We start from the raw sequence: 6,000 nt of genomic DNA, 5'->3' as shown, positions 1-6,000 counted from the left end.
AACTAAGGACCTCCGCATCTGATCCCTTCCCACTATGACATTAGAAAGAGTTCCCAAGTGCCTTGAGATGGACATATGATGCTACCTTACACCAAATCGGACCATCGGCCCGTCTAGTTTTGTATTGGCTAGTCTGACTTGCGGCAGCTCTCCAGGGTATTTCTTAGCACCGGCTGTCAGTGATTGTTATCCTGGAAATGCCAGGGGACTGAACGTGCAAACCATCTGTTGTACCACTGAACTACATGTATCATAAGTTCTCTTCTGTTTTGGGTGGGATAAGGGAGTCCAGTGACTTGCAATACAGCAAGTCCAGATTCAAACCTGTGATTCCTCTGCATGCATGCATGCATGCATGCATGCATGCATGCATGCATTCTTTGTTTGTTTGTTTGTTTGTTTGTTTGTTTGTTTTTGTTTGTTTGTTTGTTTGTTTGTTTGTTTGTTTGTTTGTTTGTTTGTTTGTTTGTTTGTTTGTTTGTTTGTTTGTAGTCTACCTTTCTCACTGAGATCCAAGGCGGATTACTAAGGTGCAAGTGAGACATAATCAACAGCTAGGACATTCACTGAGCATGTACCATAATGAACAACAGGATATTCAAGGAACAGATACAATAGATTACGGTAGCAGGAAACATGAAAACAAGCATAAAGTCGAGCGTACGTCCCAGATATCCTTGCTCAGCATTCGCACTTGCATGAAGCCTCTGATTGTGGTAAGAAAAAAAAAGACCTTGGAAACTGACCACATGGCTGTTTCTGTGTTGTAATAATTGTTTAAATAGCGTTACTGATGGCCCAGGCTAACCTGATCTCATCAGATCCCAGAAGCTAAGTCGGGTCAGCACTGGTTAGTAGTACTTGGATGGGAGTCCACCAAGAAAGACCAGGGTGGCTATGCAGAGCCAGACAATGGCAAAGCACCTTTCTTAGTCTCCCTTTGTTAGTCACTTGCCTTGAAAATCCTATGAGAGGGTTGCTGTAAGTCAGCTGTGACTTCATGGCACTTTACACACATACCATTAAGTGTACTTCTTTCTGCTCTGGCCTGTGCATGCTAGCTTCTGTGGCTGCAGTTAGCAGTGTGCTCTAGGCTAGGTCACGAACACCGAGAATGTGGCTGGTTAGCAAAGGGAAAATGAACTGGAACACCTTTCAAGCAACATATGTGCTTGAAAATTCAGGAGATGAACAGCTGCATCTTTAAGCTGCAGGGCGAGAACTGACTGGTTTGTACATCTGCACTAAATAGCCTTGGAAAGCAGACCAGCCCTCCCCTCCCCTCCAGCCTACAAGCTAAGCTAAGTTTAAGCCCTGGGCACAGCGGCTGACCCATCTCAGCTGTATAAGTGAAGAAAGATTTAATGATCCTTGGAGGATGACATTCGTGCCAGCATTTGTCAAACTTCAGCTCTTATTCAATGTTTAATGTGGGTAAAACCAAGTGATGCCTGCACAGTCTTTCTGACCTTTCCTTATTTAACTAAAAAACAAATCAAAGTCTGTTACTTTTTGGGGACTGCCAAATTGTCCCTTGTGGTTCAGCTTTTGTTCTTGGTCTGAAGGCATTCGACATTTTCTTTCTGTATGGGAATTTATGCTTGATGCTAAAAAAATAATCTAAGTTGTGTCGAGTTGATGGTAGCTAAAGGCCCAACATGCTGATAGGGTGTGTGTGGGGAGGGGAAGTGCACCTCACAGGGGAAAATAAAATGGTGCATTCAAGGATACTATTGCAGTTAACATTAAACCTGCTCTTTGCCCTGGTGAGCCTGCCCTCCTACTGCCTACTCCTCTAACCTCCCATCCACCAAGGGGGGTTCTGAGCAGAAAAACAACCTGAAAGGAAAGGTTGACACTCTTTCCCTCTGGCGATCTTCCGTTCAAGAAGACTGCAGCCCCCTTCCCCCCCACTGCCGATTTTCATTAAAAATATCAGAGCAAAAAGATGACATGCAACTTTGCATTGTGGGTAGTTTGATTCCTAGAGGAATGCGCCTAACTGCTGTATTCCATTTTCCAACTCTTCGATTAACATATGGCCTTTGAATCAATCAGAAAAACAATGTGAAGAGGAGTATTTCTTCATCAATTGAAGAAGAAAAAAATCTGGCACGCAGCAGCAGAGGCTCTAAAACAGTTGCTCAAATACCTACAAGACTCTGGAAAATTACCTTTAAGCCAGAAGGGAAATCTAGTAATACCGGAAGATGATACTGTGTTCAAGTGGGATAGAAACAGAATCATATGTGAAAGATAAGACTCTTCCATATTAAGTTACTTGGCAAGGAGCCGCATTGGTCGTTAGCAAAATTTAAAAGCCAGGATCTTTTATTAGAGCCAAACAAACAGCAATGCACAAGCTTTGAAGTTCCATAGAACTCCTCATCAGGCTGGATTTTAAACTTTGTTCAAGACTGCTTGACATTCAATACAAAATGCAGACAAGATCAGCTTCTGAAACATCTTTTTTTTTCACACACAATCCATCTTTTGCTTTTTATCATACATCCTGATGAAGAATTCTGAAGAATATGGTAGGTTGCATACTGTGTTATTTCAGTTGGTCTTAACAAACGGTATTAAATAGCTTTGGGTTCTCAATTTTACTTATAAAAAAAGATTTCTTTCTCTGGAGGTGGCTGTAGTAGCAATCCTAAGAAGGTTGTCCACTCAAAAATGTCCAGTTTTATTAGTGGGGCTTACTGTCAGTTTAGGGTGCTTTCGGACTACTGTCTGCAGGGCTTTTTTTCAGCTGGAACGCGGTGGAACGGAGTTCCGGAACCTCTTGAAAATGGTCACATGGCTGGTGGCCCCTCCCCCTGATCTCCAGGCAGAGGGGAGTTTAGATTGCTCTCTGCGCCACTGGAGCGGCATGATGGGCAATCTAAACTCCCCTCTGCCTGGAGATCAGGGGGCGGGGCCACCAGCCATGTGACCATTTTCTCCAAGGGCAACCCACTGAGTTCCACCACCTCTTTTCCCAGAAAAAAAAGCCCTGACTGTCTATATGTGACTCAGAAACAGTTCTGCAAATGCAGCCAAATCATGCAGCTTCCACTACAAGGAAGGTCTAATACCATATTTGTGACCTTTCACAGCACAGGACAATTTAAGATCTCGGTAGCAGTTCTTATGTTAACATAACAGTGTGGGAACCACAGCCGTTCCATAGCACAGAAATAATGTGAGAAGCCTAGGCTTATACAGGAGAAGAAGTGGGTAGTTTACTCAAGTATGATCCTAGAGATGGTTAGTATACTCAGGCTGCAGCGAGTGAAACTCAGGGCCAAGCTACAAGTGACGAATGACACTTGAATGGCAAGTGAACAGACTCACATGTATTCCTCCCTGTTCACTTATGCTCAGGGGTCATTTCGTAGAAAAAGAGCTGGAGTAACTCATTAGCATAACTCATTAGCATATGCCACACCTCTTGCCATCACCGGCAGTGTGTCATTAGTATAACTGATTTGCATATGCCACACCCCCTGACATAATCTATTCTGGCTGTTTTGGACCCAATCCTGGCCATTCAGGGCCGAAATTGGGCCCAAAATGGCAAAAGGGGGCTGAAAATGGCTGAAAAGGGGCCCAAAATGTTCAATATCAGGCTGCGGATGAGTGGGAGAGTGATCCACCACCCATCAGAGGCCAATCCAAGCCGTTTTGGCCCCAATCCAGGCCAAAACAGGCCCAAAATGGCCGAGAGTCAGGTGGGTGGGGCCACCTGACATGTGACCTCTTTGGGGAACTGCCAGAACTGCATTCCTGTGCGTTCCCCCTCAAAATGAGCCCTGTTCTTACTGTATTTTAAGAAACATAGACTTTACAGCAGTGAACATGCTTTTCAGACATTCAGTTTTGGTGCTCCAACCATGCACAAAGGGGGCATGCATCACCTGTGATGCACATGGTCGCCATGTTGTGTGAAAAGGGGCAAATGCATGTATTTTCTGTGATTTAACAGCTTTGATCTGTTCAAACACATACCTTGAAAAATCCAGTGTTCAGGTTGCATGTACCAAAGCTGTAGGTGCAAACAAAATATGTGTTGCTCTTTTTCGCACAACTTGATCGCTTTGCATATTTAGAGTGTTAATGGTGGCACGCACTTCCATTATGCATAGCTGGAGCACAAAAGTTGAACCTCTGGAAAAAAACTGGACTTTCAGGTGAATGTATCAAGGTGGGTGGGGGCTAGGATTGCCAGACTTGCTCTTCCATTTTCCAGGGAGTTGTGAGGATGAAGTAGATAAGTCAGCAGCTAGAGCAGGTCCACCAAAACACAGGTAAAGACCCATTCAAAGGCCTACTTTGTAGTAATGATGTCAAAGGAGAACTTATTTTTCCATCTTCCAAAGAGGTCACGTGTCAGGTGGCCTCGCTCTCCTGACTCTTGGCCATTTTGGGCCTGTTTTGGCCTGGATTGGGGCTGAAATAATAATAATAATAATAATAATAATAATAATAATAATAATAATAACATTCGATTTATATACCGCCCTTCAGGACAACTTAATGCCCACTCAGAGCGGTTTACAAAGTGTTATTATTACCCCACAACAATCACCCTGTGAGGTGGGTGGGGCTAAGAGAGCTCAAGAGAACTGTGACTCGCCCAAGGTCACCCAGCTGGCTTTGTGGAGGAGTGGGGAATCAAACCCGGCTCTCCAGATTAGAGTTCCGTGCTCTTAACCACTACACCAAACTGGCCCAGATCGGGCCTCTGACAGGTGGTGAATCACTCTCTTGCTCAGCAGCAGCCTGATCCTGACCATTTGGGGCCCCTTTTTGGCCATTTTCAGCCCCTTTTGCCATTTGGGGCCCAATTTCAGCCCTGAATGGCCAGGATTGGGTACAAAACAGCCAGGATAGGTGATGTCAGAGGGTGTGGCACATGCAAATCAGTTATGCTCATGACACACTTCCGGCGATGGCAAGAGGCGTGGCATTTGCTAATGAGTTGTGCTAATGAGTTATGCTAATGAGTTCCTCCCAGCTCTTTTTCTACGAAATGACCCCTGCGTAAGAAAATTAAGAATATAGCCTCATACAGGTAGGTGGACCTGCACGTAAAGAAATGTTATATATAGTAATCAGCCCCTGTGCTACAAATAACTGTTGCTCAGCAGAAACTCACAAAAGCCATTTTTTCCCTGATGACTTCGTTAGCATCTGCCAAGCAAGTTTCAAGACATGCAATCATGTCTGTCATATGGACTCATCATTCTTTTATGGTACAACCTTCAAGGAGAAAACGAAGGAGAATAAGAAGTGCTTTATACCTTCTTCTTTATTAAAATGGCAGCAACAATGAATGAAAGAAAAGTTTTCCACATTTCTTTCCCCTAAGAAGATATCTGACTATGGAAAACTGATTCAACAATGTACATTGTAGATGTGTCATTAGGAAACCAAGAGGCATTCTGAGTACATTAACATTGCTGTCTGTAGCAGACATCGTGGTTCCAGGTCAGATACATGCACTGATAAGGAAATGCCAAGTTTTCTAAATACATTATTGTAAAATAATTTACATCATCCCAAATCCATTTGACTAGATGTGTGAATCCAAGAGGTATTTTAGAGTAAAAAAAATCATATTTTGCACACAAAGCCAAAGGTGTGAGGCACACACAGCAACATTCTTATTCAGTAGACTTCACGTCATCCTTTTCCAAACACGTCCTTCAGTGACGCCATGGAGTGGGCCTATGCGTCTTGGTAAGACTTCACCAGGAGCCACATGAGAAGCACGGTAATCAAGACAATCATAAAGTTGAGGAAAAGCTCTTGCGCGGATCTATCCATGGCCAGGAATGGACAAGGGAAGAACAGAGGCCAAAATATGGAAGCGGAAGAGGAGTCTCTTGTTTCAGGTTATCCTTGAGATCAAATTTGTCCTCTCCTAAAGAACAAGAAAAATACCCAACAAAACTCAAATGCGTGAACTTCGGAAGCCTCCCCCCAAAGCATTATTTATACAACTATACGTAA

The sequence above is a fragment of the Eublepharis macularius genome, chromosome 3, assembly GCF_028583425.1.
Source record: "Eublepharis macularius isolate TG4126 chromosome 3, MPM_Emac_v1.0, whole genome shotgun sequence".
Taxonomy (NCBI): domain Eukaryota; kingdom Metazoa; phylum Chordata; class Lepidosauria; order Squamata; family Eublepharidae; genus Eublepharis; species Eublepharis macularius.
Note: the sequence above shows the minus strand (reverse complement) of the source record.